This window comes from Mauremys reevesii, unplaced genomic scaffold (assembly GCF_016161935.1).
Source record: "Mauremys reevesii isolate NIE-2019 unplaced genomic scaffold, ASM1616193v1 Contig29, whole genome shotgun sequence".
Classification (NCBI taxonomy): domain Eukaryota; kingdom Metazoa; phylum Chordata; order Testudines; family Geoemydidae; genus Mauremys; species Mauremys reevesii.
In genome coordinates, this window is record NW_024100839.1 from 369,609 (window position 1) to 385,318 (window position 15,710).

Sequence of the window (15,710 nt, forward strand, 5' to 3'; positions counted from 1 at the left end):
CTGCCCCCAATAGCTCCTGGCCCCTACAGGTCTATAGGGCTGGATCCCTCCCTCCCCCCTTCTCCCCTCATTTCCTGCCTCTGGGGGGTCAATGGAGATGGGCCTTTCCTCTGCCATCCCCTCTCCTACCCCCCCATATCCCGCTGCCTCTAGAGGTCTATAGGGCTGGATCCCTCCCTCCCCCCCTCATTTCCTGCCTCTGGGGGTCTATGGAGATGGGTATCTCCTCTGCCATCCCCCCTCCTACTCCCAATATCCCTCTGGGGCTCTGTGGGGCTGGGGCTGGGGGTCTCTCCCTGCCCCTGTGCTCCCCCCTGCACAGCATGTCCTGGGAGTGACTCAGATTCCCTGGACCAACATTTCACACACCCCACCCCCACCCGACATGTCTCCCTCCACTCCACCCCATTTTCCCTGCACCCCAGGCTGGGTCTCTGCCAATCCCCCTTCTCCCCTCCTGACCCCAAGATCCCCTGTCCCTGCAGGTCTATGGGGCTGGGTCTCTCCCCCCTCCATCCCCTCCCCTGCCCCCAATATCCCTCTGGGGCTCTGTGGGGCTGGGGCTCTCTCCCTGCCCCTGTGCTCCCCCCTGCACACGATGTCCTGGGAGTGACTCAGTTTCCCTGGACCAACATTTCACACACCCCACCCCCACCCGACATGTCTCCCTCCACCCCACCCCATTTCCCCTGCACCCCGGGCTGGGTCTCTGCCAATCCCCCTTCTCCCCTCCTGACCCCAAGATCCCCTGCCCCTGCAGGTCTATGGGGGTGGGTCTCTCCCTTCCCCCTTCTCCCCCCATCCCCTCATCCCTTCCCCCAATAGCTCCCGGCCCCAGTCTGTCTATGGGGCTGGGTCTCTCCCTGAAGCCCCGCCCCCAGCGCGGGGCTCACAGACAATCCCCGCCCGGCGGCTGTGACGTGCGCTGGGGCTGTGACGTGCGCTGACGTGTTCACTCTCTGCAGGCGACTCAATCACTGGAGACCAAAAGGACAGAAGGTGTCACGTGTCCATGGGCGGGGCTATGCAGATGAGCAGTGTCTGGCGGCAGGACGGGGAGCAGCGAGAGGAACCGAAGGAGCCCGGCGGAGAGAATTCTCTGCGTGTGGACAGAATCCGGTGTGGGGAGTTCGTGCTGTGGGTGCCTGCGCCGGAGTCACTTCGGGGCAGTGATTGCCACTGAGCTGCATAGTGACCAAAGGCGTGTGAATGGGGTGTGGTGCCTGGTGGGGAGCAGCTCCTGGTGAAAAGAAAGCAGCAGATCCTGTTCTAGCAGGGGGCTGGGTGGGGTTTCTTTGCAACCATGAGTGGGATTGTTGTGGGTGCAACTAGACCCCCCAACATTCTCAGGGGGGAGGGGCAGGGCTTCTACTGTCTGCCTTGGGGAGGGGGAGGTCTATGATGTCACAGCCCATGGGGGGGGGGTTGAATCATGTTTCTGAAGTGGGAGAGCAACTTCCTCCGCTCCCACTCACTCTCCACTAGGGGGCTGGGCTGGGATCTCTAGGGAGGGGAGCACAAGAAAAAAACAGTCTCCCCTATGGAACCCAGGAGTCCTGGCTCCCAGTCCCCCTGCTCTAAACCCCCTCCACTCCCAGGACCAGGGGTAGAACCCAGGGGTCCTGGTGCCCAGCCCCCTCCCTGCTCTGACCACTCAACCCCACTCCCCTCCCAGGGTGGTGCAGGGCCACTGGGTCTGTGTCCCAGCTCTGCTACGGGCCGTGACTGATTTTCCCAAAGTGCTTCCTTCTGAATCCAGCACATCTGCCCCCCCCCCGCCCGGTCACTGCCCACCCCCGTGTGGGGGCACCAGCACTGTGCCGGGTCGTGATGGGAAATTGTCCAAGCTGGCCCAGGAGAGACGTGTGTGTCCCTGCTGCCCCCTGCTGGTGGGGCTGAGCCCTGCTCTGTGTATGGGGGGGGTGTGGTGGCTTTGCAGGATTTTGTATCCTGCAGCAAGTGACACACACACACACATTGACACACAAAGGGACTCACACAATCCTAAGAACACTCACAGACAACACACCCAGAGGGGCATGCTAGCCCAACCCCCAAAGAGAGAAACAATCACACCCCCAGCCACACTCACAATCACACACACACACCAGAATATTCGCAATTGTGCTCAGAGACACAACCGCGCACAGTTCACTCCCACTGCTCCCAACACAAGGACCTCCTGCCCTACACACCGTGTGCCGAGGCCTGTGGAACTCACTGCCACTGGACAGCTACCCATGAGAATGGACCTTTCCAGGAGACCAATAGACATGGCCATGGCGACAGAGGGGTCTGGGCTCCCAGGGTCTGACCCAGGCAGAGACTGGTTCTGACCTAGAGGGGTCTATCCAGCAGGGGGCAGCGTGACCCACACACAGACCCACCAGAAGCGCCTTTCTTAGCGGGTCTCCCAGGCCATCCCCCACCCTGCCCCGGGTTGGGTAACAAAGGGGCAGTACGGAACTCTGGGATGTGTCACAACCCGGCCCGAGCCCCTCGCTCCCACACGCTGGTGAGTTGGGTAACTGCTGAGGGATTGCACAAGAGAGAGTCAGAGCCAGGGAGAGAACCCAGGAGTCCTGGCTCTCCCCCTGACACACTCTAACCACTGGACCCCACTCCCCTCCCAGGGCTGGAGATAGAACCCAGGAATTCTGACCACCAACTCCCCCCCCCCGCTCTGACCACTAGACCCCACACTCCCCTTTTAGATTTTAGTCCCGCTGCCTCTTCTATCCACCCACCCCACCTGTCCATCCCTTTGCTGCAGGTTTCTGGGGTGTCACCCCTGCTCTGCACTCCCCCAGTGCAGCCCAAGGCTTTTCCTCCCCCCAAGCACACATCCTCTCTCCCTTGTGCTGGATCGTCTGCTTGGCCCCCTGCTCCCTCTCGGGGTGCGCTGTGCAGCGTGGCTGGGGACTGTGCAATGGCCCAGCACCAGGCAACACAGAACGGACACCACACGCCCTGCCCTGCCTCACCTGAGCTGCTCTCCAGGTGCATCGCAGCCCAGTGTCCCGCACCTTGGCACTCCTGCCCCACAGGGGGTGAGCTGCAGCCCCCGCCACACTCCGCAGAGGGGAGAAGGGTCAGGCCAGCCAGCCGTTGTAACATGGGGAAATCACCACCGGGGTCGACGGTATGGGGGCTGTGACATACGGAGAAACAGTTGTTGCTCCGAAAGAGGGCAGCAGAGCACACACACACACACACACACAATTGCAAACATACACAAACACCCGCATGAATTCAGCCACACACACACACACTTGCTAATATACACAAACACCCGCACAAATCCAGCCAACATCAACACAACTGCTAACAGATGTAAACACATGCACAAATCCAGCCACATGAACACACACACTTGCACAGCCACAAACACAACCCCCACAGCTGTAATAACACCCCCCCCCACAGAAAACCACACAAACACATGCAGAAATCAATCCATCCACCCACACACCCACACTCCATCCCCATTCTGTGCACACACCTTGGGTCACTGCGACAATGAATACTTCAATTGGATGGGGGGCCTAGCACCATGGCTATTCCCTGTCCCCCAGGGCTCACAGGGGGTGGATTGGGGGGGTAACAGGGGGCATGATCCAGTGCCAGCCAAGGGTGGGTTAGAGATGGGATGGGGGCCGTGGTTTCTGTACCACCCGGTTCCTGGCACAGGCTCCTTCCAGGATTTGCATTTCTTGGTAGTTTTTAACCCCATCACCGCTTCCTGCCCAGCCCCCTCCTGCTGTGCAAGGTGGTTCAGGGGGGGATGGGAAGAACCCAGGAGTCCTGGCTCCCAGCCCCACCTGTGCTAACGTACGAGACTCCACTCTAACCCCAGTACTGGAACCTAGGAGTCCTGACACCCATCTTCCTTTCCTCTAACCACTAGACCCCACTCCCGTCCTTTTGGGGAGCCAGGGCTCCTGGGTTCTGTCCCCAACTCTGCGAGCAGAGTGGGGTCTAGTGGTTAGAGCAGGAGGAGCCAGGAGTCCTGGGTTTTACTCTCAGTGCTGCTGTGTGACACTTGGTCTGTTTCTCCTCCCACTTTTTGGGTATGGAGCCTGTAAACTCTCTGGGGCATGGCCTGTCTCTCGCTGTGTCTGGGCAGCGCCTGGCCCAACGGGGGCCTTGATTCTGCCCCGGTCTCTGTAGGTGCTGCTGTTGTACAGATAAATAATCATGGTACTAGAAGCTGTGGCAGTGCGTGAGTGCACCACCATTGCCGTGCAAGGGCTAAATGTGATTCTTATCCTTGTGACACACACACCCCCATGCACCCTTTCTCCCCCACCCCGCCGGCTCCCTGATTCTCCACCCTGATCCCCTTGTGCCACTGCCCTTGTCAACGGCAGCGCAGAAAGCCCTAGTGCCAAAAGAAGATGGGGGGGGGGGAAGCTTTGCAAAAATCGGTCACACCAATAGGAAACCAGCCCCAGCAGTTTGTGACTTCACTTCCCAAAAATAGATACACACACACACACACACAAACACAACCCTGCTCAAACCGCCCCCTTTGCCAATGCACCACCTCACCTCGTCCAGGGATGTCAAGGTGGGAAGCTCCATGTGGAGCTGCCTGCCAGCAGGGCCGCCCAGAGGATTCCGGGGGCCCGGGGTCTTCGGCAGCGGGGGGCCCTTCCGTTCCGGGATTGCGGCGGGGGCCCCCCCGCCGCTGAATTACCGCCGAAGCGGGACCCGCCGCCGAAGTGGGGGCCCCTGTGGGGCTCGGGGCCTGGGGCAAATTGCCCCTCTTGCCCCCCCCCTCTGGGCGGCACTGCCTGCCAGTGCACTCAGCCTCACTTGGCAGGTAACAAAAGGGATCGAGTGGCCGTCCAGTTTCTGGAGAGTGGCTGACAACACCCGACCTTCTGCCCTGAGGAGAAACTGACGTGAGACAAGGCAGGGGAGGTCATTCTTGTATTGGACCAACTGCCGGTGGGGGGAGAGCGAGAGAGAGAAGCGACACGCAAGCTGCGCTCTTTCCCCAGCAGCAGGTGGGCCACGTCATCTCTCTGCTGGCCTGGCTTCCCGGGACGGGACCCGCTACAACTTAGATAATTTTTTACCTCAAGGTTCCCAAGACACAGACAAGGTTTTCATCTCGAGGCCAAAAGACCAAAAACATCAAGACACTTGATCACGGCCTTGGATAGACCAAGATTTAAAAGTTTATTAGAAAATATTTGAAAATGAACGATACAGAGAGTTGAAACGTCAGATATTGGTCATCGGGGGTGACATACAAAGTATAGGGCAATTTTAGTTTTAAATTAACTCCACCAGAGAGGTCCTTTGGGGCCATCTGCCTGTCCCAAGTCAGGGTAAAGAAGGAGGGTTGGGCGTGGGGCTAGCAACTCCACCCCGTAAAAATCAGCTTGCTACAGAAACGCCAACAATAGAGTTAACAGAGACTTTTAGCCTGGAAAAAGAAGGGTCTTCAACTCGAAGACGCATGACGCTGGGTGGTGAAAGCCGCGAGGAAGCCACTAAGCCGATCACCCTTCTTACAACCAGGAGGATTACCATCGGCACATGGAACGTGAGGACCATGTCAAAAAAATGGGCTATATCTGGAACCAGCTAGAGCGAATGACCCAGGATAGAAGACTCTGGAGATCTGTGGTTGGCGGCCCATACCCCGGTTGGGGTGACGGGCATGAATGAATGAAATTAGTTTTAAATGTTTATTAGAAAATGTTTAAGAATAGATACAACTTTAGATAATGTTTCTCTTCTTAACCAGAAGGCCGAGAGTTTGTAACATCAGTTACTGGTCATCAGGGGTGACATACAGAGTATAGGGGGATGCTAGTACTTTGGTATTGGACAGCACATAACTTATACAGTGTGCAATGTCCCCAATGTGGGGTATACTGTGGGTGAGTTCAAGATACAGTCAGCAAGCAGTGAGGGTACATCACGCATACAACAGTTAAAGACAGTCATAGGTATAAATAAGCAAGCCAGGTAATGGGGATAGAATGACCCTCACATGGCAAAGTTAAGGTCTGTCGCACTCGATCTGAGCACTACACCCCATCTGAGCTCAAAGAGCTGAGCACGCAAGAGCGGCGGCCCGGGCGGGCAGGGGGAGGGGCCCGAGCAGAGGGGCGGAGCCGCGTGAGCAGGTATGCAGATCTGTGTGCGAGCAGAGCATCGTGGGAGCGGACGCAGGCTGCCAGGCAGGGCCCGACTTTGGCACCGGGAGCTCGGGGTGGGGAAGGGACGGTCTCCGGGGGCCGCGTCGGGGCAGCTGTTGGCAGTGGGGGCCGGTGTGGGCGAGGCCAGCGGTGGGGGCGCGGCGGTCCGCCCCGTGTGTTATAAGTGCGGGGCGAGCGAGGGCAGGCGTCGGCCGAGCAGCAGGAACTCATATTTACCTGGCAGGGGAAATACCATGATCATGAAGGTGGTTTTCTCAGGGTGAGGCTCATCCATTGCACCGGGGGTGTCCTGACCCCTGTGATTTCCCCAAATGCGGGAAACTTGACTGCATAATGTGTGGTAGTGGGGGACTGCGTTCGCGCTCTCCCCTGGTGATTGGTTTGAACAACAGATGACCGATAGTGGGCTGTTTAGGCTTAGTACACTGCAAAGCAGATTCTTAGGAAAACAGCTGTTATTCTGGGCCTTTGGGAGTGCTCTTCTCCACAGGCCCTGTACTTCTAGGTATCTTTGTTACACGTTCCTCCTTGTAAGCAAAGCTCAGCTCTGAAACTTTACTTGGGTCTCTCTGTGTTCTTGGCTTTCCCTGGTCTTTTGCAGCTGGTCTGCTTTTGGGGGGCTTGGACTGGTGCTTTCTTTGGCTCTAAGGGGAGCTGCCTGCCTGCCTGCTCTGCTTCTTTCCCTGCTTGTAGCTTCTTGCCCGGCCCTTCTTCTCGAGCTCTTCCTCCTTTGACGGGAGGACGGCCTGTCCAAAACGCCTGTCCCACCTGGTCTCCTCGTCCAACAGGCAGCCTCGCCCCCTGCCCTGGGGCCGCTTTGGCTTTCGCTGTCTGTTCCTGTCTCTTGGTGGCCACCCTGTCTGTGCTACGGAGACTAGGCTGTCACAACCCCATGCTGGAGGAGGGCTTTCCGTCACTTTAGGCCCACCCACCGCCTCCCCGAATGCCCTTTAGCTACGCTGGGGATTAGCGTGGCGTGGCCGTGTCGCCCAGGAGCGGGTTTTCCCTTTTGCACACCTCTGACGGATGGAGCTGTTTTGACTTAACTGTTCAGCACGCACCGACCCTCGGGCCTGGGCTGCACGGGGAACGTAAATCGGCGCGGCTACATCAGTCCGCGCCTTGGTCGGAAGAATTCTTCCGTCGACCTAGCTCCCACCTTTCGGGGAGGTGGATGGCCGGCACCAACGAGGAAAACCCTCTCCAGGACCCTTCTCCGGGAACAGTGCCCTTCCGTTTGGGGAGATTATGCTGCTTTAAAAAAGAGAAATTGTTTAACTGCCTTTCTCTGAGGCAAGGTTGACTTTGTATTGCTTCCCTCGTGGCTCCTTGTAGCAGTTGTGTTCTGAAATCTTTAGGGTTTGACTTCATTTATGATGAAATCTTGCTGTAACTTTATTCTAATTTTCAATGAGTAACTAGACCTGAGCTGTTTGGTGTGTTAGTGGAGGATTGTTTAAAAACCTGGGATTCCACTTTCGGCTGCCTTTCCATTACATTTCCTCTGAAAGCCCACTGAAACCCTCCACTTCCCACATAACTCTCTCAAACCTGCAGTCATCAGGCATACAGAAGATGCTTACAGTTTCACTCCATACGAGTCCAGTTCCTCGCTGTTTCCTGTCTAACCACTGCACACATATGGTATCCCCTCCCTACCCGGAGCTGCTTCCTGGCTTTTGCGCTCAGGACAGGAAAACGAGAATGGAGAGGTAAGCTGTGCAGGGAACTCTTCCTCAGCTCGCACTCCACCCCCCAAGGGCCTTTCGAGGTCTTCTACGGACTTCAGGTTTCATTTGATTTCCAAGGTTTATGGGCTCATTAATTAGCCATCTCTCCTAATGCAGGGATCCTACGGGTCAGACCAAAGATCGATGGCCCAAAAGAGCTAAGAAACAGAAATAAAGGTGAGAGCTAGGCGTTACATTCAGATGAGCATCCAGAATCTGACTGTGCCCTGGCATGTTCAACGCTGCCGAAAAGAAGGAGCTCGTCAGGTCCCTCTGCTAGCACCCAAATCTGGTGGCTAGTCGGTCTGCTGGGAAATAAGGAAAAGGAAATGAATAAAGGAGTCAGGCAATAACAAGGAAATGAAGAGGTTTGTGAAACAGGTTCTGTCTGATTGACCGTTTTCCCAGCTACCCGTCCAAGTTAAAGACCTAGCCCAGTGTCCTGTCTGCTGACAGCGGCCAATGCCAGGTGCCCCAGAGGGAATTAACAGAACAGGGAATCATCAAGTGCTCCATCCCCTGTTGCCCATGCCCAGCTTCTGGCAAACAGGGATACCTAGCTAGGGATACCGTTGGCGAAGCGCCATAGATGGACTTATCCTCCATGAATTTATCTAGTGCTTTTTTGAACCTTGTTACAGTCTTGGCCTTCGCGACATCCTCTGGCAAAGAGTTCCACAGGTTGACTGTGTGGTGCGTGAAGAAAGACTTCCTTTTGTTTGTTTTAAAGCTGCTGCCTATTAATTTCATTTGGTGACCCCCCTCGTGTGTGTTGAGGGCAGGAGTAAAAAACTCTTTTTTTATTTACTTGCTCCGCTGTCATGGTTTTTTTAGACTCCTCATCCCCCCCCCTCGTCTCTTTTTTTTCCAAGAAAAAAAGTCCCAATCTTATGAATCTCTCTTTCTAGGGCTGGTCCCCTATCCTCATCATCTTTGTTGTCCGTTTCTGAATCTTTCCATTCCCCATATATTTTTTTTTTTGAGGGCGACCGCATGCATCATATTATTGATATTGAGGCGATATGATAGTTTCTGTCTTATTACCTGTCCCTTTCTTAATGATTCCCAACGCTCCGCTGCACATTGAGTGGATGTTTTCAGAGAACTATCCACAATGACTCCCAGATCTCTTTCTCGAGTGGTAACAGCTAATTTAGACCCCATCGTTTTATAGGGATAGTTGGGATTATGTTTGCCAATGTGCATTACTTTGCACCGATGTTCATCTGCCATTCGGTTGTCCCGTCACCCAGTTTTGTGAGATCTCTTTGTGGCTCTTGGCAGTCTGCCTGGGACTTAACTCTCTTGAGCAATTTTGTATCATCTGAAAATGTTGCCACCTCACTGTTTAGCCCTTTCCCCAGATCATTTATGAATAAGTTGAACAGTACTGCTCCCAGTACAGACACCTGGGGATAAGAGAGGGCAGATCCTCTTCTGACACTGGCAGACCAGGTGCCAGCTCATGCCAAGGCCCCTAGGCCTTACTGAAAAGTGACAAATGCATGGCTGGAAACTAGTCTTGCTCACCTGTTTGTTAGTGTTGTTAAAACAGGCATTAGCTTTATAAAAACGTGTTTAGAGTTTATGACAAGCTCGTGAGTTGCTGCATGCATTATTCTCACCTATAATAGCCGTAGCCCATGTTGTAAGGTGATATATAAGTCTTGGCACTAAACCCCGCCACCATTCAGGAGAGAAGCATTACCAAGTGTGAAATGCTAGTTTACCAGAAGAGGCTTCATCTCCTTTTGAACAAGAGAAGGCCCTGACTAAGACCAGAACCAGGGTGGGGGCAGGCATTGACTTTTGCAGGACATGCACCACCTTTGTAACTAACCTTTGTTATCTCACTCTGTAACACCACACACAGAACAACCTTTTACCTCTAAGGACCAAAATATACTGTGAAAAAAAAATCTAACTGCATAATCTTATGATGAGGAACTGCAGCACTAACAACAATTTTAAAAGATTCAAAACTGTCTGTTTTTCTACCCCAGAAACAGCAGAAAGGACATCAACAGAACCAGCACATACCAGGAAAAAACCATTCTTGCCACCCACCATGTTTTGCTGTTAGGAACCCATACACCTTATTGGTGAGTACTTTTCATGCGAGGCTGACGCTCTCAGGCCTCAAATGCCAGGTACAGATACTCTCTCCTTGATCCAAGATCAACAGGAAAATACACTGGATTACTCCTGCCCCAATAACAAAGAGACTGGGGATCCCGCAGCAACTGAAATGGCCATTTGGACAAGCACTCCCATCATTCAATCCGGGGTGGGTGTAACCATGCAAATGACATCAGCCCCAAAAGGCCTTGACAACAGATCACCAACAGATGGCAGGGTAGACTTCATACTGACCCTGCTTCAACTAGATTGTGGTAATTAGTGTTTGTCAATAGTACAGACTCCATGGTGGACTCTAGGCTCTGCTTGAGGGATCCTGGCACAGGGGCTGGGGGGGAGAAAGGATTGTAGATTCTGACCTGAGCTCTGGAGAGGAGGCAATAATGGAAGGGGGCATTATTGACTCCCTTCCTTCTCAGGGTTCCCTGGGCTGGAGTTCTACACAGGGCCAAATGAGAGGGTGATGCCATGTTGTTAATGAAAACCAGTGCTCTAGTTGAGGTTTGAACTCTCCACCTCAGCATAGCGCCTCTCAGTACTGCATGCTAACCAACTGTGCCACTGTGGCACCTGTCAGTGAGTGTTTTCCGAGACCCTCTAGGCTGATAAAGCCAAGGAGTGACCCCAAAACATTCTCAGTGGGGCTGGGAGCAGGTAGCGACAAGTGTTGGTACTTGGTAGGGTGGATTCTTCTTAAGGGTTCCAGGCCCCATTTGACCCTTTTGTTCTTCCCTGTGTAATAACAGAGCTGGTTAAGACTCAATGGAGAGTCTTGCTGCAGACCAACAGAGCTGAAATCACTGACAACCAGCTCTAAGTATTAGTCCTGCTTTGGGACAGTGTCTCTCATGCAAGAAACTGCCGAGTCTCCGCTAGCAGTGAGGATCCCTCACTAACAGCTGAAATCAGGGAGAGCTGTGTGAAGCGCAGGGACCCAGGGGTGCCTGAACAGGGGCGAACAACACCCCAGGACTTTTAAAAATGGGAGGGCTCTGCCTTACCACTTTGTAATGACAGTAAGGGCTAATGATGGGGGGAGGGGACGGAGACCAGTGAGCTGGAGGAGGGGTCTTGGGGGATGAGGCAGCGCAGGAGTGGGGCCTTGGGGAGAAGGGGTGGGGTAGGGGCGTGGCCTCGAGTGGAAGGGGTGGGGCTACTGTTTGGGCTCTGGTGGCCGCTACTTTTAGGCAGGGCCACCCTGGGGGGGCAAGTGGGGCAATTTGCCCAAGGCCCCAGACCCCGCAGGGGCCCCACAAAACCTGGCCAAGAATCCCTTCCCTGGCAGCGCTCCGGGTCTTCGGATGCACTTCTGTGGTGGGTCCTTCAGTGCTGCCGAAGACGCAGAGCAAGTGAAGGATCCGCTGCTACTGAAGACTCAGACGCCACCCAGTGAGTACAAGAGCTGCAGCAGGTGGCGCCTTTTTTTATGTCCGCTCCCCCGCTTTGCCCCAGACCCCCGAATCCTCTGGGCGGCCCTGCTTTTAGGGACCCTGTTCCACTCCTAGTGGGACCACAAGACATCCCAGAGCAGAGAGGGTGGCCAGCAGAGCGGTGACAGGGGGGAACAGCAAGTGGCTGGCAATGTGGCCAGACAGCGGAGGGAGAAAGGGGCTTTCCCCCCAGGAGGTGAGAGGTGAACTCTGGGTTTCACTGACCCAGGACAGCAGCTGTGGGTGAGGTGCAGTGAAGGGAGGGGCACATCCACAGAGCTTCTGGGGTCTGGATTTAAGAGCCCGAGGCCAAAGGCCACTGCCCAGTGCACTGTGGGTGGGTGTTTTGCTCATAGTGTTGTGTTATGAATCCTGATTGTGGTGTTTTCCCAAGTTAATACAAGGTGATTTTCCTCCTTTTTATTAAAGTTTCTTTTCTGCACTCAGTGGTTGTGAGTGGGGAAAGTATCGCCTCTTGGAGGCACCCAGTGGCCAGAGTTAGTTTCCCCAGGTTACTGGGTGGGGGCTTAGGCACATTGTGTGTTGTATTGTTGAAGAGGAGCCCCAAGCACCCAAACAGGGAACTGTAACTTCAACCTTCAGAGTAAGAGCCAGAGGTGCTGCCAGCTGAGCTAGCCAGGCCACCTAAACGTATTAACCCCTTTCACCGCAAGAGCAAACACCGGGTACTTCTGTGCTTCTCAGCAGCTGGGAAAAAGCCTCTTGGTGGAAATATCTCCTGCCCCACCACCAAAAGGAGCCCATTGAGTGGGAACGGTCAGAGGCCCCACTCGGGGGCTGGCCCTGCTTTCCAACCACCTTGTGATGCTGGCCACAGACCAAATGCTGGTCTGTGAGTGGTCTTCAGTGGGGTGTTGGCATGGCAGGGAGCAGGTTGGCCGGGTGTCTTTGTGGCTGTCTGCTGGCCACGCATAGGCATGGTCCTGCCTTCCTCTTGCCCTGCCCTTGGTTCCTCTGTGGCATTTAAGCCTTCCCTTGGATTTGTCAGCACCAGCTGCCTCTGCTGCAGGTGCCCAGAGGAGGAGAGGTGCTGGGCTCCAGCCTGGGACTCTTCCTCCCTCCTGCCTAGCCCTGACTATGAAGCTGGCCCTGGAACTCCTTCTTTTAAATGCCATGCGGGCAAGAGGAAAAGTGTGGCAGCTGCAGGGACCAAAGTTGAGGACTTCAGGTGAAGCAGCGAGAAACAACCATATGGTCAAACCACAGGACTCTCTAGCCAGGCTGTTAAGTTCTAGGACCCCAACCTATAGCAGCCAGCCCATTGAACCAGCCAAAGACCTATCTCCAGTGGGCGTCAGTCACCCAGCAGTAGGGAAAAAATTCACTCTAGTTCACCCTGAGAGAGAGTAGCCAAGCACATTGAGCTCCATGGCTTTGCAGCAAGGCCACATATCTTCAGGAGGTCCCACTGAGATTTGAACTCAGATTCCAGGATTCAAAGTCCTGAGTGCTGCCCATTACACCACATGACCTACTGCTGTTTTGTTTTCTAGACCCTTGTGACTCTCAGCTGGCTGGTTTGCACTCTGCACTTATTGCTTCCCACCAGCGGCTTCCTCTCGCAGGACTCTCTCTCCTCCTCCAGCGACTGTGGTCCTGCTCTACCAGATCTGTGGGTCCTGCCCTGAGACCCCACATCCCCCTGCTTTTTCTCCATTTCCTGCAGGCCACAAAAATGTCAGAGGAGGCTGCTCCTCCCTTCACTCGGTGCTCCCGCTCATATCAGCCAACTGCAGCCTCATCTCCTGGAACTCGGGCAGCTGTCGCTTGATCCGGTCGTACAGTCACACGCTGACTGGCTCCCCTGCCTGGATGCTCTTGTGGAAATCCTACAGGTGACACTGCAGGACTTGGCACTGTTGGTTTCTTTAATGTTGTGGTGTTTCCCCAGCCGCCGGAACAAAGCAGCCAACTCCTCCCTCACCGACTCCCACCAATCACCCTGGTAACCATAGAACCCTCTGATGCTTTCCCGTTCTGCCAACACCTCCAGGCCTCACCCCCCTGCTCCTTTATCTTGCAAGCTCTGGATGTTCAGCTTCCAATATCCTCTGCCCTGGGTCAGGGAATTGAAATCCTGCTCAACACCAAACAGTCTAGAAGAAGGGAGCCAGTTCCTTCATTTAACTTTCCTTTCACGCCTTAACTGGGGACCATACACACTAATATAGCCATAACCAGTGCCACAGAGCACAAAGCCCACCAGTAATGCCCTCCGTAGTTGGAGCTCCAGCCCCTTCTGTACTCGCACCATGAATGTGAAGAACAAGACTCCAACCCCATCATTCTTCCCTGGCCTGGAGGACCAGAGAGATGGGCCCTTCCTCCAATCACCCTCTGCCCATCAAGCTACCCTAGACTTGTTAATGTGCATTTCCTGAACACCCACCATGTCCAAGCCCAGCTGCTCCAAGGCAATGAACACCAAGTGCCTCCTCCTGGGCCCCCAAATCCCTTACACCTTCCAAATGGCCATTTTCACAGATGCCCCTTCCAGGGCACTGCCCTTGCTCAGCTGCACAGAGGACTTTTCATCCCCAATCCCTGCCTGTCATTGCCCAGCAGCCCTCTGGCACCATTCCTGAGGGCCACCCTGCCTCACTCTCTTCCTGCCATATTGGGTCCACCAATAACTCATGTAGGAGAGACAGCTCCCATCCCTCATTGGAAAAGGTGAGGCCAGCAGCACACAGGTTTTTTTTTCCTATTGCAGAGCCCAAGCTCAGAGACTCACCTTAGAGTGCAGGCACCCCTGTGCTCCCAGAAGACAAACCACCATTGTACAAAAAGGGATGAAAGGACCTGCTGAAGTCTGGGATTGAACAAACAACTTGTAGATCTTCAGCCCAATAAGCTCCCAACTGAGCTACTTTGGCAGCTATGTAGCAGTATTTTGGCCTGTTGCTTCTCTTTCCGGGAGTTTTTTGCAGCAGTTGCACACAAAAAGGACGTCATTGTGAGTGGCCCATGAAGACAAGACTCGCTTTTGCCTGCCTTGCTCAGCTTGACTTGCTGCCTCACCCAGTTCCTGCCCTAGTGCCCGGGTTGACCTGGTGGTGGAAGGGGACTGGGGGCCAGTGGCGCGGGGAGGAAGTTGAGCTGGACCCTGAGCTAGACTTGACCCTGGCAGCAAGAGTCTGGCCACCACTTGCCGCCCCACCCTATTGTCCTGGCTTCCCCCACTGGGCGTCATGTCGGGAGGGAAGTGGGGCTTCTGCCTCCCTTCCCCGATTTTCACACCGCAGAGGAGTGCGAACAGGAAAATGAACGGCTGCTCCACACCCCCACCGGAGGAACCCGACACCCTTAGCTGTGGGGAGTAAGAAGTGGCTGTTGGCTGACAGGGCCTGTCCCCAAGGAGCTGGAGCAGCAGCTGCTGCCTCCCCCTCGGCTCCAGGCTGTGGGAAATGCTCATTGCCTGGCTGCATGGGCGGCTGCTGCTCCGTGCTCTGGAGAGTGTCTGTATTGCTCTGTCAACCCCCCGTCTTCACTGAGCCTGTCTGGTAAGGTACCAATGCCACCTCCGGCCTGGCAGCTGAGAGTCTGTGCAGACATCAGCCCCCCTGCCAGCCCTACAGGCAGCAGCAGCGCCAGCCCCCCAGCACCACAGGGGCACTCAATGCACTTCCTGTGGGGAAATGGCTCCCATGGAGTCGCTGACTTGGCTCCTTTCGCACACTAGAGAGAGGAGCAGAACCAGGGCTATGGCTGATCTATGGGGCACCAGGTGAGTGGCAGAGGCTTCAGGCACTGAGAGTTTGCCTGACCCCTCAGGGACACAGGGTGAGGGGGTGTCCCAGGGATCTCTATGAAAGGAGCAGAACAGGATTTACTTGGGGTGGGGAGAGAATTGAGAGTGTCTCAGGAGGTTGTACAGAGGTATTGCCCCGGTGAGAGACTGGCTAAAACACAGGCCTCGTTGTGAGCAAGATTCCAACCTGCGCAGGGGAACCCTGTTGGATTTCGACTCCAACGCCTTAATCACTCAGCCATCAGCACAGTAATGCCCTAATGCCAGAGAATCCCAATGCCCAGGTGTGAAGTCATCTGAACTACAGAATTCCCACAGCAAACCTGGCTCCCAAAGCACAGGGGGGATTTGGGGTTCGTTCTCTTTGCTTAGCCAGGTGCAGTCACACAGCAGGATGCAGCTGGTGGGACAGGGATACTGAATGCTCAAGGGTCAGACCTAGGAAGGTTGAAGCTTCATA

At 54.9% G+C, this 15,710-nt stretch overlaps 1 non-coding gene across 1 annotated transcript; it reads left to right on the forward strand.

Annotated features, from left to right (window-relative positions):
- The first annotated feature begins 6,387 nt into the window (after positions 1 to 6,387).
- On the forward strand, positions 6,388 to 6,551 carry LOC120393651. Its single transcript, XR_005592103.1, has one exon. It is a non-coding gene; the product is annotated as a U1 spliceosomal RNA (small nuclear RNA).
- Positions 6,552 to 15,710: the final 9,159 nt, after the last annotated feature.